This window comes from Salvelinus alpinus, chromosome 23, assembly GCF_045679555.1.
Source record: "Salvelinus alpinus chromosome 23, SLU_Salpinus.1, whole genome shotgun sequence".
Classification (NCBI taxonomy): Eukaryota; Metazoa; Chordata; class Actinopteri; order Salmoniformes; family Salmonidae; genus Salvelinus; species Salvelinus alpinus.
The window spans coordinates 15579547-15601322 of NC_092108.1; the positions used below are offsets into that span (position 1 = coordinate 15579547).

Genomic DNA, 21776 nt, shown 5'->3' on the forward strand with positions numbered 1-21776 from the left:
AAGATGGTACCTTGTATGATTGATATAGCAGGTACCCACCCCTGTGTCGATTGCGTTAATAGAATATCTAAAAGATGAAACATGGAAAGGAATTTAAGAGATAACTATTCAGATTAAACTAAGCTTTTTTCTACCTATCTACCCATTAGTGTCTCCTGAGCCATCATTTGTGATACACTTGCCTAATGTTATGTCGAGAGTTTTTCCTGGTCAGTAACTATTACCCATATTTTTTCCTGGTAAGTTCATGGGATAAGGAAAAACTCCTGGCCCGAGTAATAACCAATCAGTGTGTTTCTCCTCTATACGTAGGAATGTAATTTATAGATCTCCTGCTCAACCAGACAGATGGAACCCTCAGCTGCCATGACATGACCATTCCACTCTCTCCTCCGGCCCTTACCAGCAGTGAAAGCACCCTAGGGATTCTAAAGTCATACCTATGGAAAGTCACAGTCACAACTGTAACCAATACGATTATGATCTGTCCATGTTGACCCCGTCCACCTGCCAATCATATTTTCCCACAGCCCCATTTTTTTAAATAGTTTTTTTATTTGTAGCAGGGGCTCCCATTGAGATATTGCTATTTTTAACAAGGGAGCCCTGTATATACACAATTTATAAATACAACATAATACAAATAAACAAGATTACAAAACATACTCAAGAGAGACAATCACATTCCTTAGCAAAGAGGGCCCTAATCAACTATTTAAACTATTTAAACGTCCCAACTATTTAAACGTCCCTAGAGGCACCAGAACATGAAGTTGCAGCAAACTCTGTAGACTGTTCCATGTATTGGGTATAAAGAAACTACAAGATCATTTACCTAACTCAGTGGAGACCGAAGGGATCTTCAGAGTTAGCTATCCCTGAGACCGGGTCTGGTATCTCATACGTCTTTAAGTTAACAATGCTATGCTCTCTCTAATTCTCTCTCTCTTTTCTCTCTCTCTTTTCTCTCTCTCTCTCTCTCTCTCTCTCTCTCTCTCTCTCTCTCTCTCTCTCTCTCTCTCTCTCTCTCTCTCTCTCTCTCTCTCTCTCTCTCTCTCTCTCTCTCTCTCTCTCTCTCTCTCGGAGGACCATGCCTGGCCTGATGACTCCTTGCTGTCCCCAGTCCACCTGGCCGTGCTGCTCCAGTTTCAACTGTTCTGCCTGCGGCTATGGAACCCTGACCTGTTCACCGGATGTGCTACCTGTCCCAGACCTGCTGTTTTCAACTCTCTAGAGACAGCAGGAACGGTAGAGATACTCTGAATGATCGGCTATGAAAAGCCAACTGACATTCACTCCTAAGGTGCTGACCTGTTGCACCCTCGACAACCACTGTGATTATTATTATTTGACACTGCTGGTCATCTATGAACATTTGAACATCTTGGCCATGTTCTGTTATAATCTCCACCCGGCACAGCCAGAAGAGGACTGGCCACCCCTCATAGCCTGGTTCCTCTCTAGGTTTCTTCCTAAGTTCTGGCCTTTCTAGGGTGTTTTTCCTAGCCATCGTGCTTCTACACCTGCATTGCTTGCTGTTTGGGGTTTTAGGCTGGGTTTCTGTACAGCACTTTGTGACATCAACTGATGTAAGAAGGGTTTTATAAATACATTTGATTGATTGATGATAAACTGTGTCTAGTCAATGGTTTCAATCATGCCAGTGATTGATTGACAGCAGAGTCATATACTTACAATTGTAAATATATTGCTCTGACTGGCACCTTATGGGGTCAGGAGTCATGGACGATGGGACCTTCACTACAACTGTCAGACCTCAATCATAACACGTTATCTCCTTCATCTCTGGCCCCAGACAGTGGTATTATCTCTGGCCGGTGTGTGTGTGTGTGTGTTCGTGTGTGTGGCTGCATTATTCACGATAGTATAGTATACAGTAGTATTAACCTGTATGTATACTGCATGTATATCACACACACACACACACACACACACACACACACACACACACACACACACACACACACACACACACACACACACACACACACACACACACACACACACACACACACACACACACACACACACACACAACCCCCTGCAGTCTCCGAGGCCAATAGGTGGCAGTGATGATTTCCTGGATCCCCTGTTAAGTGGCAGTGACTCATCGTCTGCCCCTGCCTTCCCCCTGCGGCCCTCCTTCCCCTCCTCGCCCAGTGACAGTGGCATCAGTGAGGTTTTCATCCCTCCCTCTAATCTGATTCATCCCGGTGGGGACACTAGGGGAATTGACTCTACATTGAGTCTACCAATCATAGTATTTTCAATTGACTACCAGGGATAAAAGACAACCTGATTTCTGGATTTGAATACCCCTGTTCTAAGGAGTGTTCCTGCAATAGAAAGTATCTCTGTGATGAATCCATTAAACACTCCACGTGGAGCACCATCAACGGCAGTCAGGACCACCGAATGTTGCTTTGAATGGAAATCCCCAGTCTATCCAACTCATTCTAATTCATTCCCCTTTTCTTATTCTAGCCACACAAAAGCATACAGCCAAAGAGATCCCCGAGAGACCATCACACTCTTCTAGCTAAGTTGAACTCTTTTTGTTGGTGCATAACATAACAGCAGGCTCTAATCCCTCGGCAATACCTGATGGGAAATAGATGCAAAGAGTGTAAGGCCGACACTCAAAAAGAGATCCAAGTGCACTATACTGTTTTTTGTGTGTGTGGGACTGTTTCTTTTTTAAGTAAATAAAGCAAAAGCCCTTTTAGTCTGAACTAGGACAATTCACAGGCAGTAGGAGATTACAACACATTATAGTCATCCTGCATTCTGAGGCAGTCATAATAATGGGACACTTACTGTACAATACAGTGCTAAACCTCCAAGTTAACAGGCCACTTTGACCCATCAAGTGACCATATCTATATCAGAGGTCAAGGGAAAAGACTGACGCGTAAAAAAAACTAAAATCTCAGATAACGTGTCACGTCCTGACCATAGAAAGCCTGTATTTTCTATGGTAGAGTAGGTCAGGGCGTGACTAGGGGTTTTAGTCTAGTTTATAATTTCTATGTGGGGTTCTAGGTTTAATTTTCTATGTTGGGGTTTGTGTATGATTCCCAATTAGAGGCAGCTGGTATCGTTGTCTCTAATTGGGGATCATACTTAATTTGTATTTTTTCCACCTGTGGGTTATGGGATATTGTTTATGTTTAGTTGGCTGTTAGCACTGCATTGTCGTCACGGTTCGTTTATTCTTTATTGTTTTTTGTTTTCTAAGTTTCACTTTCTAATAAAATATGTGGAACTCTACCTACGCTGCGCCTTGGTCCATACATCCTTCAAACAACGATCGTGACATAACAATGCTTTTTAGAGACTGAATTCCTAAATAAAGTACTCCTTCCATAAAAAACTATTTCTTGAAAGGCGTGCCATGTGCAGTATGAAAATACTTTAATAATCATCTCTGTCACAAAGTTGTTTTTTTTACTAGGAGTGCACGTGATGAATTTGACCCAGTGCAGGAACCAAGCAGGACACAGCCAATGATGATACAGTTGAAGTCGGAAGTTTACATACACCTTAGCCAAATACATTTAAACTCAGTTTTTCACAATTCCTGACATTTAATTATAGTAAAAATTCCCTATCTTACATTTACATTTAAGTCATTTAGCAGACGCTCTTATCCAGAGCGACTTACAAATTGGTGCATTCACCTTATGACATCCAGTGGAACAGCCACTTTACAATAGTGCATCTAAATCTTTTAAGGGGGGGGGGGGGTGGGTGTGGGGGGAGAAGGATTACTTTATCCTATCCTAGGTATTCCTTAAAGAGGTGGGGTTTCAGGTGTCTCCGGAAGGTGGTGATTGACTCCGCTGTCCTGGCGTCGTGAGGGAGTTTGTTCCACCATTGGGGGGCCAGAGCAGCGAACAGTTTTGACTGGGCTGAGCGGGAACTGTACTTCCTCAGTGGTAGGGAGGCGAGCAGGCCAGAGGTGGATGAACGCAGTGCCCTTGTTTGGGTGTAGGGCCTGATCAGAGCCTGGAGGTACTGAGGTGCCGTTCCCCTCACAGCTCCGTAGGCAAGCACCATGGTCTTGTAGCGGATGCGAGCTTCAACTGGAAGCCAGTGGAGAGAGCGGAGGAGCGGGGTGACGTGAGAGAACTTGGGAAGGTTGAACACCAGACGGGCTGCGGCGTTCTGGATGAGTTGTAGGGGTTTAATGGCACAGGCAGGGAGCCCAGCCAACAGCGAGTTGCAGTAATCCAGACGGGAGATGACAAGTGCCTGGATTAGGACCTGCGCCGCTTCCTGTGTGAGGCAGGGTCGTACTCTGCGGATGTTGTAGAGCATGAACCTACAGGAACGGGCCACCGCCTTGATGTTAGTTGAGAACGACAGGGTGTTGTCCAGGATCACGCCAAGGTTCTTAGCGCTCTGGGAGGAGGACACAATGGAGTTGTCAACCGTGATGGCGAGATCATGGAACGGGCAGTCCTTCCCCGGGAGGAAGAGCAGCTCCGTCTTGCCGAGGTTCAGCTTGAGGTGGTGATCCGTCATCCACACTGATATGTCTGCCAGACATGCAGAGATGCGATTCGCCACCTGGTCATCAGAAGGGGGAAAGGAGAAGATTAGTTGTGTGTCGTCTGCATAGCAATGATAGGAGAGACCATGTGAGGTTATGACAGAGCCAAGTGACTTGGTGTATAGCGAGAATAGGAGAGGGCCAAGAACAGAGCCCTGGGGGACACCAGTGGTGAGAGCACGTGGTGAGGAGACAGATTCTCGCCACGCCACCTGGTAGGAGCGACCTGTCAGGTAGGACGCAATCCAAGCGTGGGCCGCGCCGGAGATGCCCAACTCGGAGAGGGTGGAGAGGAGGATCTGATGGTTCACAGTATCGAAGGCAGCCGATAGGTCTAGAAGGATGAGAGCAGAGGAGAGAGAGTTAGCTTTAGCAGTGCGGAGCGCCTCCGTGATACAGAGAAGAGCAGTCTCAGTTGAATGACTAGTCTTGAAACCTGACTGATTTGGATCAAGAAGGTCATTCTGAGAGAGATAGCGGGAGAGCTGGCCAAGGACGGCACGTTCAAGAGTTTTGGAGAGAAAAGAAAGAAGGGATACTGGTCTGTAGTTGTTGACATCGGAGGGATCGAGTGTAGGTTTTTTCAGAAGGGGTGCAACTCTCGCTCTCTTGAAGACGGAAGGGACGTAGCCAGCGGTCAGGGATGAGTTGATGAGCGAGGTGAGGTAAGGGAGAAGGTCTCCGGAAATGGTCTGGAGAAGAGAGGAGGGGATAGGGTCAAGCGGGCAGGTTGTTGGGCGGCCGGCCGTCACAAGACGCGAGATTTCATCTGGAGAGAGAGGGGAGAAAGAGGTCAGAGCACAGGGTAGGGCAGTGTGAGCAGAGCCAGCGGTGTCGTTTGACTTAGCAAACGAGGATCGGATGTCGTCGAACTTCTTTTCAAAATGGTTGACGAAGTCATCTGCAGAGAGGGAGGAGGGGGGGGGAGGGGGAGGAGGATTCAGGAGGGAGGAGAAGGTGGCAAAGAGCTTCCTAGGGTTAGAGGCAGATGCTTGGAATTTAGAGTGGTAGAAAGTGGCTTTAGCAGCAGAGACAGAAGAGGAAAATGTAGAGAGGAGGGAGTGAAAGGATGCCAGGTCCGCAGGGAGGCGAGTTTTCCTCCATTTCCGCTCGGCTGCCCGGAGCCCTGTTCTGTGAGCTCGCAATGAGTCGTCGAGCCACGGAGCGGGAGGGGAGGACCGAGCCGGCCTGGAGGATAGGGGACAGAGAGAGTCAAAGGATGCAGAAAGGGAGGAGAGGAGGGTTGAGGAGGCAGAATCAGGAGATAGGTTGGAGAAGGTTTGAGCAGAGGGAAGAGATGATAGGATGGAAGAGGAGAGAGTAGCGGGGGAGAGAGAGCGAAGGTTGGGACGGCGTGATACCATCCGAGTAGGGGCAGTGTGGGAAGTGTTGGATGAGAGCGAGAGGGAAAAGGATACAAGGTAGTGGTCGGAGACTTGGAGGGGAGTTGCAATGAGGTTAGTGGAAGAACAGCATCTAGTAAAGATGAGGTCGAGCGTATTGCCTGCCTTGTGAGTAGGGGGGGAAGGTGAGAGGGTGAGGTCAAAAGAGGAGAGGAGTGGAAAGAAGGAGGCAGAGAGGAATGAGTCAAAGGTAGACGTGGGGAGGTTAAAGTCGCCCAGAACTGTGAGAGGTGAGCCGTCCTCAGGAAAGGAGCTTATCAAGGCATCAAGCTCATTGATGAACTCTCCGAGGGAACCTGGAGGGCGATAAATGATAAGGATGTTAAGCTTGAAAGGGCTGGTAACTGTGACAGCATGGAATTCAAAGGAGGCGATAGACAGATGGGTAAGGGGAGAAAGAGAGAATGACCACTTGGGAGAGATGAGGATCCCGGTGCCACCACCCCGCTGACCAGAAGCTCTCGGGGTGTGCGAGAACACGTGGGCGGACGAAGAGAGAGCAGTAGGAGTAGCAGTGTTATCTGTGGTGATCCATGTTTCCGTCAGTGCCAAGAAGTCGAGGGACTGGAGGGAGGCATAGGCTGAGATGAACTCTGCCTTGTTGGCCGCAGATCGGCAGTTCCAGAGGCCACGCGGTGTGGAGCGTTTGTATGGTCTGTGCAGAGAGGAGAGAACAGGGATAGACAGACACATAGTTGACAGGCTACAGAAGAGGCTACGCTAATGCAAAGGAGATTCGAATGACAACTGGACTACACGTCTCGAATGTTCAGAAAGTTAAGCTTACGTAGCAAGAATCTTATTGACTAAAATGATTAAAATGATACAGTACTGCTGAAGTAGGCTAGCTGGCAGTGGCTGCGTTGTTGACTTTGTAGGCTAGCTGGCAGTGGCTGCGTTGTTGACACTGCACTAATCAAGTCGTTCCGTTGAGTGTAATAGTTTCTACAGTGCTGCTATTCGGGGGCTAGCTGGCTAGCTAGCAGTGTTGATTACGTTACGTTGCGTTAAAAGAACGACAATAGCTGGCTAGCTAACCTAGAAAATCGCTCTAGACTACACAATTATCTTTGATACAAAGACGGCTATGTAGCTAGCTATGTAGCTAGCTACGATCAAACAAATCAAACCGTTGTACTGTAATGAAATGAAATGAAAATGTGATACTACCTGTGGAGCGAAGCGGAATGCGACCGGGTTGTTGAGTGCGGAAGTTCTATTCGGTAGACGTTGGCTAGCTGTTGGCTAGCTAGCAGTGTCTCCTACGTTAAGGACGATAAATAGCTGGCTAGCTAACCTCTGTAAATTAAGATAATCACTCTAAAACTACACACTCTAAACTCCACAATTATCTTGGATACGAAGACAGCAAAGACAACTATGTAGCTAGCTAACACTACACTAATCAAGTCGTTCAGTTGAGTGTAATAGTTTCTACAGTGCTGCTATTCGGTAGACGTTTGCTAGCTGGCTAGCTGCTGGGCAGATAGCAGTGTAGACTACGTTAGGACGACGGAATACGATAATTACGCAATTATCTTTGATACAAAGACGGCTATGTAGCTAGCTAAGAAGAAATTGCTAAGATTAGACAAATCAAACCGTTGTACTATAATGAAATGTAATGAAATGTAATGAAAAGTTATACTACCTGCGGACCAAAGTGCGAATGCGACCGCTCGCTCCAACCCGGAAGTCTTCACAAGGTCAGTTAGGATCACCACCTTATTTTAAGAATGTGAAATGTCAGAATAATAGTAGAGAGAATGATTTATTTCAGCTTTTATTTCTTTCATCACATTCCCAGTGGTTCAGAAGTTTACATACACTCAATTAGTATTTGGTAGCATTGCCTTTAAATTGTTTAACTTGGGTCAAATGTTTCGGGTAGCCTTCCACAAGATTCCCACAATAAGTTGGGTAAATTTTGGCCCATTCCTCCTGACAGAGCTGGTGTAACTGAGTCAGGTTTGTAGGCCTCCTTGCTCGCACATGCTTTTTCAGTTCTGCCCACAAATGTTCTATAGGATTGAGGTCAGGGCTTGTGATGGCCACTCCAATACCTTGACTTTGTTGTCCTTAAGCCATTTTGCCACAACTTTGGAAGTATGCTTGGGGTCATCGTCCATTTGGAAGACCCATTTGCGACCAAGCTTTAACTTCCTGACTGATGTCGTCAGATGTTGCTTCAATATATCCACATAATTTTCCTCCCTCATGATGCCATCTATTTTGTGAAGTGCACCAGCCCCTCCTGCAGCAAAGCACCCCCACAACATGATGCTGCCACCCCCGTGCTTCACGGTTGTGATGGTGTTCTTCGGCTTGCAAGCCTCGACCTTTTTCCTCCAAACATAACAATGGTCATTATGGCCATTTTTGTTTCATCAGACCAGAGGACATTTCTTCAAAATGTACAATCTTTGTCCCCATGTGCAGTTGCAAACCATAGTCTGGTTTTTCTATGGCGGTTTTGGAGCAGTGGCTTCTTCCTTGCTGAGCTGCCTTCAGGTTATGTCGATATAGGACTCGTTTTACTGTGGATATAGATACTTTTGTACCTGTTTCTTCCAGCATCTTCACAAGGTCCTTTGCTGTTGTTCTGGGATTGATTTGCACTTTTCGCACCAAAGTATGTTCATCTCTAGGAGACAGAACGCGTCTCCTGCCTGAGCGGTATGACGGCTGCGTGGTCCCATGGTGTTTATACTTGCATACTATTGTTTGTACTGATGAATGTGGTACCTTCAGGCGTTTGGAAATTGCTCCCAAGGATGAACCAGACTTGTGGAGGTCTGCAATTTTTTTTCTGAGGTCTTGGGTGATTTCTTTTGATTCTCCCATGATGTCAAGCAAAGAGGCACTGAGTTTTAAGGTAGGCCTTGAAATACATCCACAGTTACACCTCCAATTGACTGAAATTATGTCAATTAGCCTATCAGAAGCTTCTAAAGCCATGCCATCATTTTCCAAGCTGTTTAAAGGCACAGTCAACTTAGTGTATGTAAACTTATAACCCACTGGAATTGTTATACATTGAATCATAAGTGAAATAATCTGTCTGTAAACAATTGATGGAAAAATTACTTGTATCATGCACAAAGTAGATGTCCTAACCAACTTGCCAAAACTACAGTTTGTTAACAAGGAATTTGTGGAGTGGTTGGAAAACGAGTTTTAATGACACCAACCTAAGTGTATGTAGACTTCAGACTTAAACTGTATAAAGCCTGGATTGCTGATGCTATGTATTGGCCAATTAGTGGGTTTGAAGCCACCGGTCGGCCATATTGCCACTCCCAAGAAGAAGCAGTCCTCCACTGGAACGAACTACAAAAATCTCTGAAACTGGAAACACTTATCTCCCTCACTAGCTTTAAGCACCAGCTGTCAGAGCAGCTCATAGATTACTGCACCTGTACATAGCCCATCTATAATTTAGCCCAAACAACTACCTCTTTACCTACTGTATTTATTTATTTATTTATTTTGCTCCTTTGCACCCCATTATTTCTGTCTCTACTTTGCGCTTTCTTCCACTGCAAACCAACCATTCCAGTGTTTTTAGTTTTTATTTTACTTGCTGTGTTGTATTCACTTCGCCTCCATGGCCTTTTTATATTTTTATTTATACATATATTTGTTTGCCTTCACCTCCCTTATCTCACCTCACTTGCTCACATTGTATATAGACTTATTTTTTTTCACTGTATTATTGACTATATGTTTGTTTTACTCCATGTGTAACTATGTGTTGTTGTATGTGTCAAACTGCTTTGCTTTATCTTGGCCAGGTCGCAATTGTAAATGAGAACGTGTTCTCAATTTGCCTACCTGGTTAAATAAAGGTTAAATAAAAAAAATTAAAAAAGGAATTCTACACTATATCAATTAAATGGACACATTACTTGAGTATTTTCTTGTTGTAGTGGGGACAGTAACATTAGAACTTTGGTCTCCGAGCATCGCAGGTTCAATCCCAGTACAAGGCACTCATTTTGTAATTTCATACAGCAGATGAAAGCAATATGATGGAGCCTCAACTCCCCTGCCACTCTGACTCACCGCCTCTCTTATTCCTGTTTGTCTAAGCTAGATGGGAGTCTGGCCTCTTCCAAGAGAGCAATGGGAATACCCACAACCCCCGGCTGCCCTCTGGTTACCCTCACACTGTAATGGACTTGCTGCTGTCTGGAATAAGATAGAAGGTGAGTCAGAGGGGCAGGGGAGTTCAGGCTCCAACATATTGCCTTCATCTACTGTATGAAATCCATTCAGAACTGATGAAACTGTAACTGTATGTCTAGGTCCTAGGGGAGGAGGCAAGAGACAGAGAGAGACAGACTGAGACAGAGAGAGCGAAAGAGAGACAGATAGATAGAGAGAGAGAGACGGAGAGAGAGAAAGAGAGAGAGAGAGAGAGAGACGGAGAGAGAGAAAGAAAGAGAGAGAGAGAGAGAGAGAGAGAGAGAGAGAGAGAGAGAGAGAGAGAGAGAGAGAGAGAGAGAGAGATGATACAACGTGATCCAGATGGAGAGTCAGACACAGAGAGAGATGAGGAGACAATAGGACATAAACACAGTGTGTGACTGTCTAAAGTCGTGCAGTTATGACTGTCTTTCCTCTCTCCGGTGATTGGCAGGCTCAGTGGGGCTCCCAGCATTCCCTGCAGGAGCTGGTCCTTAACGAGGATGAGAAGAAGTTGTTGGATAAAGAGGGGGTCCACCTGCCCAGCCAACTGCCCCTTACTAAGGTAGGCTACTACTGGCCTTAATGTCCACCTGCCCAGCCAACTGCCGCTGAATTTGTTACAGTTGAACTTTAAATAACTGTTTGTACTCTCTCTATATCTCTCTATATCTCTCTCTCTATTTATCTTTGTCTCTCTCTCTCACTCCATCCCTTTCTCCTGTCTCTCCTGTCTGACAGTGTTCTCTTGGATCAGTATGATGAGAGGATTCTGAAGAAGATCCGCAGGAAGATCCCAGGAGAGCAGGAAGAAGAAGAGGGAGTACGTGGACAGTCTGGAGAGCAGGTAAGGACCAATGGACAGTCTGGAGAGCAGGTAAGGACCAATGGACAGTCTGGATAGCAGGTAAGGACCAATGGACAGTCTGGATAGCAGGTAAGGACCAATGGACAGTCTGGATAGCAGGTAAGGACCAATGGACAGTCTGGATAGCAGGTAAGGACCAATGGACAGTCTGGATAGCAGGTAAGGACCAATGGACAGTCTGGATAGCAGGTAAGGACCAATGGACAGTCTGGATAGCAGGTAAGGACCAATCGACAGTCTGGAGAGCAGGTAAGGACCAATGGACAGTCTGGAGAGCAGGTAAGGACCAATGGACAGCCTCGAATCAGAACAGTAATTTAGCCCAGTTAAGGGTCCACCGCCCGGTGATTATTGTCATTATCTGGCAATCGATTGAGTATTACATTATCTACATTAAATTCACTTCTGAACTTCATCGATGACCATATTAGTCAGACACCACTTCCAAACGAGGTCATCACTTTTTTCATTAGAGTGATTTATTGTTTCTGAACAAAAACATCACAGCCAGCTATTCACACCAATCTGCACAGTGAGAGAGGACGTATTAAACAGTGAGAGAGGAGGTATTAAACAGTGAGAGAGGAGGTATTAAACAGTGAGAGAGGATGTATTAAACAGTGACAGGAGTTATTAAACAGTGAGAGAGGATGTATTAAACAGTGACAGGAGTTATTAAACAGTGAGAGTGGACGTATTAAACAGTGACAGGAGTTATTAAACAGTGAGAGAGGACGTATTAAACAGTGAGAGAGGAGGTATTAAACAGTAAGAGACAGTGAGTAAACAGTGAGATGATGTATTAAACAGTGAGAGGACGTATTAAACAGTGAGAGAGGACGTATTAAACAGTGACATGAGGTATTAAACAGTGAGAGGACGTATTAAACAGTGAGAGAGGACGTATTAAACAGTGAGAGAGGACGTATTAAACAGTGAGATGATGTATTAAACAGTGACAGGAGTTATTAAACAGTGAGAGAGGACGTATTAAACAGTGAGATGATGTATTAAACAGTGACAGGAGTTATTAAACAGTGAGAGAGGAGATATTAAACAGAGAGAGAGGACGTATTAAACAGTGAGAGAGGACGTATTAAACAGTGAGAGGACGTATTAAACAGTGAGAGAGGACGTATTAAACAGTGAGATGATGTATTAAACAGTGAGAGGACGTATTAAACAGTGAGAGAGGACGTATTAAACAGTGAGAGAGGACGTATTAAACAGTGAGAGAGGACGTATTAAACAGTGAGAGAGGACGTATTAAACAGTGAGATGATGTATTAAACAGTGACAGGAGGTATTAAACAGTGAGAGAGGACATATTAAACAGTGAGAGAGGACGTATTAAACAGTGAGAGAGGACGTATTAAACAGTGAGAGTGGACGTATTAAACAGTGACAGGAGTGATTAAACAGTGAGAGTGGACGTATTAAACAGTGACAGGAGTGATTAAACGGTGAGAGTGGACGTATTAAACAGTGACAGGAGGTATTAAACAGTGACAGGAGGTATTAAACAGTGACAGGAGGTATTAAACAGTGAGAGGAGGTATTAAACAGTGAGAGTGGACGTATTAAACAGTGACAGGAGTGATTAAACGGTGAGAGAGGACGTATTAAACAGTGAGAGAGGACGTATTAAACAGTGAGAGTGGACGTATTAAACAGTGACAGGAGTGATTAAACAGTGAGAGTGGACGTATTAAACAGTGACAGGAGTGATTAAACGGTGAGAGTGGACGTATTAAACAGTGACAGGAGGTATTAAACAGTGACAGGAGGTATTAAACGGTGACAGGAGGTATTAAACAGTGAGAGGACGTATTAAACAGTGAGAGTGGACGTATTAAACAGTGAGAGAGGACGTATTAAACAGTGAGAGGACGTATTAAACAGTGACAGGAGGTATTAAACAGTGACAGGAGGTATTAAACAGTGAGAGGACGTATTAAACAGTGAGAGTGGACGTATTAAACAGTGAGAGAGGACGTATTAAACAGTGACAGGAGGTATTAAACAGTGACAGGAGTTATTAAACAGTGACAGGAGGTATTAAACAGTGAGAGGACGTATTAAACAGTGAGAGTGGACGTATTAAACAGTGAGAGAGGACGTATTAAACAGTGAGAGGACGTATTAAACAGTGACAGGAGGTATTAAACAGTGACAGGAGGTATTAAACAGTGAGAGGAGGTATTAAACAGTGACAGGAGGTATTAAACAGTGACAGGAGGTATTAAACAGTGACAGGAGGTATTAAACAGTGAGAGGACGTATTAAACAGTGAGAGTGGACGTATTAAACAGTGAGAGAGGACGTATTAAACAGTGACAGGAGGTATTAAACAGTGACAGGAGGTATTAAACAGTGACAGGAGGTATTAAACAGTGAGAGGACGTATTAAACAGTGAGAGTGGACGTATTAAACAGTGAGAGAGGACGTATTAAACAGTGAGAGGACGTATTAAACAGTGACAGGAGGTATTAAACAGTGACAGGAGGTATTAAACAGTGAGAGGACGTATTAAACAGTGACAGGAGTTATTAATAAACAGTGAGAGAGGACGTATTAAACAGTGACAGGAGGTATTAAACGGTGAGAGTGGACGTATTAAACAGTGACAGGAGGTATTAAACAGTGACAGGAGGTATTAAACAGTGACAGGAGGTATTAAACAGTGAGAGTGGACGTATTAAACAGTGAGAGAGGACGTATCAAACAGTGACAGGAGTTATTAAACAGTGACAGGACGTATTAAACAGTGAGAGGACGTATTAAACAGTGACAGGAGTTATTAAACAGTGACAGGAGGTATTAAACGGTGAGAGTGGACGTATCAAACAGTGACAGGAGGTATTAAACGGTGACAGGAGGTATTAAACGGTGACAGGAGTTATTAAACGGTGAGAGTGGACGTATCAAACAGTGACAGGAGGTATTAAACAGTGACAGGAGGTATTAAACAGTGAGAGTGGACGTATTAAACAGTGAGAGAGGACGTATCAAACAGTGACAGGAGGTATTAAACAGTGAGAGGAGGTATTAAACAGTGACAGGAGGTATTAAACAGTGACAGGAGGTATTAAACAGTGACAGGAGGTATTAAACAGTGACAGGAGGTATTAATAAACAGTGAGAGAGGACGTATTAAACAGTGACAGGAGGTATTAATAAACAGTGAGAGAGGACGTATTAAACAGTGACAGGAGGTATTAAACAGTGAGAGAGGACGTATTAAACAGTGACAGGAGGTATTAAACAGTGAGAGGACGTATTAAACAGTGAGAGGACGTATTAAACAGTGACAGGAGTTATTAAACAGTGACAGGAGGTATTAAACAGTGAGAGGACGTATTAAACAGTGACAGGAGTTATTAAACAGTGACAGGACGTATTAAACAGTGAGAGGACGTATTAAACAGTGACAGGAGTTATTAAACAGTGACAGGAGGTATTAAACGGTGACAGGAGGTATTAAACGGTGACAGGAGTTATTAAACGGTGAGAGTGGACGTATCAAACAGTGACAGGAGTTATTAAACGGTGACAGGAGTTATTAAACGGTGAGAGTGGACGTATCAAACAGTGACAGGAGGTATTAAACAGTGACAGGAGGTATTAAACAGTGACAGGAGGTATTAAACAGTGACAGGAGGTATTAAACAGTGACAGGAGGTATTAAACAGTGACAGGAGGTATTAAACAGTGACAGGACGTATTAAACAGTGAGAGTGGACGTATTAAACAGTGAGAGAGGACGTATTAAACAGTGACAGGAGGTATTAAACAGTGAGAGGACGTATTAAGCAGAATAATAGAGGGAGAGAGAGAGGGAGAGATATTGAGAGAACAGGAGAATGGAGACAGAAAATAAAACAACACAAACTAGTTAGAGAGATGGAGAAAGAGAAAAGTAAGTGAATTGATAGAGAGACTGATGGAGTGTCTCTCTGTGCCCCGTCAGGATAAATACCTGTAGTACACACAACCTGGAGCTGCAGAGTAAAGTTCACCAACTGGAGGGAACCAACACATAAGGCATTACAAATCTTGTTTACAAGGGACACATGTTCAAGTCTTCTCCCCTAATCTCTTCCTCTTTTATTCCTCTCCTCTTCTTCCCCTCCTTGTCTACTCTCTTCCTTCCTCCCTTTCAACCTACCCTACACTCTCCTTCCTTTTCCTTCTTTCACACCTTCTCTACTCTCTCCCCCTTCTTTCCTGTCTTGAATGGAATGGACTTTGAATCATCTCTGACTATACAGCTCATGATCCTCTCTGTCTGTGTGTGGTACTGCAGTTCTCTGTTGGAGCGGCTGGCCAGGCTACAGACTCGTCTACCTAATGGCGCCAGTAAGATCGCACAGAAAAGGACCTGTATCCTGGTAAGGAATATCCTCCATTAAAAATACAGTGTTTTACGTCACTGGGGTGCTCACTGGCCTGTTACCATGTCTGTGATTGAATACTCAGGCCTCGACCCAGATCCACAGTTGAACACTATAAAAATAAAATGGGTCAAGCAGAAGTTCATGCTCTCTCTCCCTTACTCTTTTTCCTTCTCTCTCCCTCTCTCTAGGTGCTGCTCCTCTCTTTCTCACTCCTCCTCTCTCCCAGTCTGCAGCATGACCCACACAGCCATGTCAGCCAGGACGGAGGCTTCAGCGTGGTCAGAGGTAAGTGTACACACACACCCCAGCTAGCACATAACGTTCTGAGAACCATATGTTTCTTAGAGCTTGGTGAGAGTGTGGTTATCCTATGGTTATTTAGCATACAACCTTCCCACATCTCTCTCTCTCTCTCTCTCTCTCTCTCTCTCTCTCTCTCTCTCTCTCTCTCTCTCTCTCTCTCTCTCTCTCTCTCTCTCTCTCTCTCTCTCTCTCTCTCTCTCTCTCTCTCTCTCTCTCTCTCTCTCTCTCTCTCTCTCTCTCTCTCTCTCTCTCTCTCTCTCTCTCTCTCTCTCCCTCCCTCCCTCCCTCCCTCCCTCCCTCCTGGTGGTGGTGGACACAGAGAGATCACCACCACCAGTCTTCTCAGTGCCCACAGGAGTGGAGGCCATGTCAACCCTGGTGAGGAAGCTCCGACTCGGGCAAGAGTATGCAGACTCAGACCTCCTTACCAACCACAACTATGACTATGAGCACAGCTTCCGACCACTCTATCGCAAACCCAACCTCGACCACGCAAATACGGAACTCCTTCTCAACCAACACCACCAACTTCCTATTCAACTACTAGGCTCCTGTAGCACCACCAGCTCTAACACACCTGATTCAGCTAATCAAGGTTTTAATGAGTAGTTGATGAGTTAAATCAGGTGTCTTAGTGCTGGGCTGGAACAAAAATGTACACTTGTTAGCTCCCCAGTTAGCACAGTGGATCTGGGCCGATTCCGGCTGAGAGTCGGGCACTTGGCTGAGAGTCAGACTCAGCTGACGTCATGTGGCCCGTGTCTGGGCCGCCTTCGGCAGTATTACTAGGATGTGGGGATTGAGCTCGGGCCGATTCCGGTGTGAGTTATCTGGCCCAAATGTATTACTTGGGGCTCAAACCGATTGTGGCTACTCTCTGGCAGATGATTACATTTGAAGTCGGAAATTTACATATCCTAAGGTTGGAGTCATTAAAACTCGTTTTTCAACCAAACTATAGTTTTGGCAAGTCGGTTAGGACATCTACTTTGTGCATGACACAAGTAATTTTTCCAACAATTGTTTACAGACAGATTATTTCACTTATAATTCACTGTATCACAATTCCAGTGGGTCAGAAGTTACATACACTAAATTGACTGTGCCTTTAAACAGCTTGGAAAATTCCAGAAAATGATGTCATGGCTTTAGAAGCTTCTGATAGGCTAATTGACATAATTTGAGTCAATTGGAGGTGTATCTGTGGATATATTTCAAGGCCTACCTTCAAACTGAGTGCCTCTTTGCTTGACATCATGGGGAAATCAAAAGAAATCAGCCAAGACCTCAGAGAAAAAATTGTAGATCTCCACAAGTCTGGTTCATCCTTGGAAGCAATTTCCAAACGCCTGAAGGTACCAAGTTCATCTGTACAAACAACAGTACGCAAGTATAAACATCATAGGACCACACAGCCGTCATACTGCTCAGGAAGGAGACTCGTTCTTTGGTGCGAAAAGTGCAAATCAATCCCAGAACAACAGCAAAGGACCTTGTGAAGATGCTGGAGGAAACAGGTACAAAAGTATCTATACCTACAGTAAAACGAGTCCTATATCAACATAACCTGAAAGGCCGCTCAGCAAGGAAAAAGCCACTGCAACAAAACCGCCATAAAAAGCCAGACTATGGTTTGCAACTGCACATGTGGACAAAGATTGTACTTTTTGGAGAAATGTCCTGTGGTCTGATGAAACACAAATAGAACTGTTTGGCCATAATGACCATTGTTATGTTTGGAGGGAAAAGGGGGAAGCTTGCAAGCCGAAGAACACCATCACAACCATGAAGCACGGGGGTGGCAGCATCATGTTGTGGGGGAGCTTTGCTGCAGGAGGGACTGGTGCACTTCACAAAATAGATGGCATCATGAGGCAGGAAAATGATGTGGATATATTGAAGCAACATCTCAAGACATCAGTCAGGAAGTTAAAGCTTGGTCGCAAATGGGTCTTCCAAATGGACAATGACCCCAAGCATAGCCCATACATATGGGAAGCTTGTGGAAGGCTACCTGAAACGTTTGACCCAAGTTAAACAATTTAAAGGCAATGCCACCAAATACTAATTGAGTGTATGTAAACTTCTGACCCACTGGGAACGTGATGAAAGAAATAAATGCTGAAATAAATCATTCTCTCTACTATTATTCTGACATTTCACAGTCTTAAAATAATGTGGTGATCCTAACTGACCTAAAACAGGGAATCTTTACTAGGATTAAATGTCAGGAATAGTGAAAAACTGAGTTTAAATGTATTTGGCCAAGGTGTATGTAAACTTCCAACTTCAACTGTATGTAAGAATGCTGTTCATTGACTACAGCTCAGCATTCAACACCATAGTACCCTCCAAGCTCATCATCAAGCTGGAGGCCCTGGGTCTCAACCACATCCTGTGCAACTGGGTGCTGGACTTTCTGACAGGCCGCCCCCAGGTGGTGAAGGTAGGAAACAATCTCTCCACTTCGCTGATCCTCAACACTGGGGCCCAACAAGGGTGTGTGCTCAGCCCCTTCCTGTACTTCTGTTCACCCACGATTGCGTGGCCATGCACGCCTCCAACTCAATCATCAAGTTTGCAGACGACACAACAGTAGTGGACTTGATTACCAACAATGACGAGACAGCCTACAGGGAGGAGGTGAGGGCACCCGGAGTGTGGTGTCAGGAAAACAACGTCAACAAAACAAAAGAGATGATCGTGAACTTCAGGAAACAGCAGAGGGAGCACCGCCTATCCACATCGAAAGGACAGCAGTGGAGAAGGTGGAGAGTTTTAAGTTCCTGGGAGTACACATCACAGACAAACTGAATTGGTCCACCCACACAGACAGTGTGGTGAAGAAGGCGCAACAGCGCCTCTTCAACCTCAGGAGGCTGAAGAAATTTGGCTTGTCAACCAAAACCCTTACAAATTTTTACAGATGCACAATCGAGAGCATCCTGTCGGGCTGTATCACAGCCTGGTACTGCAACTGCACCGCCCACAACCGTAAGGTTCTCCAGAGGGTAGTGAGGTCTGCACAATGCATCACCGGGGGCAAACTACCTGCCCTCCAGGACACCTACAGTACCCAATGTCACAGGAAGGCCAAAAAGATCATCAAGCACAACAACCACCCGCGCCACGGCCTGTTCACCCCGCTATCACCCAGAAGGAGAGGTCAGTACAGGTGCATTAAAGCTGGGACCGAGAGATTGAAAACAGTTTATATCTCAAGGCCATCAGACTGCTAAACAGGAATCACTAACTCAGTGATGCTGCCTACATTGAGACCCAATCACTGGACACTTTAATAAATGGATCACTAGTCACTTTAATCAATGCCACTTTAATCAATGCCACTTTAAATAATGCCACTTTAATAATGTTTACATATCTTACATTACTCATATCACATGTATATACTGTATTTTATACCATCTATTGCACCTTGCCTATGCCGCTTGGCCATCGCTCATCCATATACTTATATGTACACATTCTCATTCACCCCTTTAGATTTGTGTGTATTAGGTAGTTGTTGGGGAATTGTTAGATTACTTGTTAGATATTACTGCACTGTCGGAACTAGAAGCACAAGCATTTCGCTACACTCGTATTAACATCTGCTAACCATGTGTATGTGACCAATAAAATTTGATTTGATTTGATTTTTTAAATGGAGGGGAAAAAGAAACGTCCCAAATAATATGAATTGCCCCGAGGCCAGGTTGCTGAACCCCAATATATGGTGTTATGTATTATAGAGATCCCGTAATATAGAGATTTACTGAATAATGTGGCTACTGAACAATGGCGGCAGATATTAATTTACTTACTTTCTTTTTTTGGACATACTTCACTTACTGTACTTTGATGTAATTTCTTATTTAAGTTTCATTGATGTGTCTGAGCTCAATAAAAATGAATATTTTAAAAGGTTTCTCTTGCACTGCTTCAGTCTGTACTAGGCAGAATAGGGAAATTATTGTTTTCCATGTAGTCATTGGAATGATGTAAATGTATGTTTTTGAATAAAGTCTTGAATGTTCGAGGCTGTTCAGAGACCCCCCCCCCCCCCCCCCACTGGGTTCACACTGGATGAATCAACATTGTTTCCATATCATTTCAATTAAATTACATTGAACCAATGTGGAATAGATGTTGATTAGACATCTGTGCCCAGTGGGCTAGGGATCCTGCTGGTGTTAATGAGGGTCCTTTGCCTCTCTCTCTGCTGCTGCAGGGATACTATAATCTTCTGATTGATGTTTCTCTCTAGCTTTAAAGCAGTGAACACAGGGCTGCAATAGATGTTTGTTTTGGTAACACTTTAAATGACCTCATCTGTATATGACAAATACTGAATATTCATAACGACTTTTAGCGCCCCATAGGCCTACTATGTTATTAAAAATCAGTAGCACTCAGAAAAATCTAAGTCCGGAACACACTCCAGGATTAAAGAACACTGGTCAAAATGAGTCTGGGATGTTGTGATGATGATTGCCCCTCAAACACAGAGTTGAGGAGCAGAGGTACTACCCCACCAAAGTCCCCAAGTACAGCAGAACAATCACATCCCACACACCACGTCTGCCGTACATCTTTGAGCAGTATGTACAGTCGTGGCCAAAAGTTTTGAGAATGACACAAATATACATTTTTACAAAGTCTGCTGCCTCAGTATGTATGATTGCAATTTGCATATACTCCAGAATGTTATGAAGAGTGATCAGATGAATTGCAATTAATTGCAAAGTCCCTCTTTGCCATACAAATGAACTGAATCCCTAAAAAACATTTCCACTGCATTTCAGTCCTGCCACAAAAGGACCAGCTGACATCATGTCAGTGATTCTCTCGTTAACACAGGTGTGAGTGTTGACGAGGACAAGGCTGGAGATCACTCTGTCATGCTGTCACGTCTCCTAAAGTTGATTCAGCTGTGGGATCGGAAAAAAGCTTGCCCGGAGAAGACAAGGTGAGCGCTACCATCAGTCCTGTGTCATGCCAACAGTAAAGCATCCTGAGACCATTCATGTGTGGGGTTGCTTCTCAGCCAAGGAAGTCGGCTGACTCACAATTTTGCCTAAGAACACAGCCAAGAATAAAGAATGGTACCAACACATCCTCCGAGAGCAACTTCTCCCAACCATCCAGGAACAGTTTGGTGACGAACAATGCCTTTTCCAGCATGATGGAGCACCTTGCCATAAGGAAAAAGTGATAACTAAGTGGCTCGGGGAACAAAACATCGATATTTTGGGTCCATGGCCAGGAAACTCCCCAGACCTTAATCCCATTGAGAACTTGTGGTCAATCCTCAAGAGGTGGGTGGACAAACAAAAACCTACAAATTCTGACAAACTCCAAGCATTGATTATGCAAGAATGGGCTGCCGTCAGTCAGGATGTGGCCCAGAAGTTAATTGACAGCATGCCAGGGCGGATTGCAGAGGTCTTGAAAAAGAAGAGTCAACACTGCAAATATTGACTCTATGCATCAACTTCATGTAATTGTCAATAAAAGCCTTTGACAATTATGAAATGCTTGTAATTATACTTCAGGATTCCATAGTAACATCTGACAAAAATATCTAAAGACACTGAAGCAGCAAACTTTGTGAAAATTAATATTTTTGTCATTCTCAAAACTTTTGGCCACGACTGTATTGTAAACCTCTATTATGGACCAGTATCGCTGGACACAATTCGTAACATATTGTACGTTTAGCAAATAGTTAACATATAATACTAATTGTAATTCGGAACATATCATACTAAATGGGTGATGGACGTCCACAAATGAATGCATACCATACGAAACATAACATATGATACTAATTGTAGTGCCTCGGCCTTATGTACAGAATAATACGAAATGCTTTGAGAGCAGGTTGCAGCCCTCCACATTCTCACCCCTACTCTCCCCCCATTTTATGCACGTGATGGAGTGATAGCAACCGCACACCCTTTACCCTCGCATGGCATCTCAAACGGTATAAAAAGCGCAGACTAGACACGTTATGCAACTCATTCGGAAACAAGTCGGA

The 21776-nt window shown here is 44.3% G+C and overlaps 1 pseudogene; it reads left to right on the top strand.

The window, feature by feature from the left end:
- Positions 1-1749: 1749 nt before the first annotated feature.
- LOC139551395 (cyclic AMP-responsive element-binding protein 3-like protein 3-B) lies at positions 1750-16352 on the top strand (annotated as a pseudogene).
- The last annotated feature ends 5424 nt before the right edge of the window (positions 16353-21776 follow it).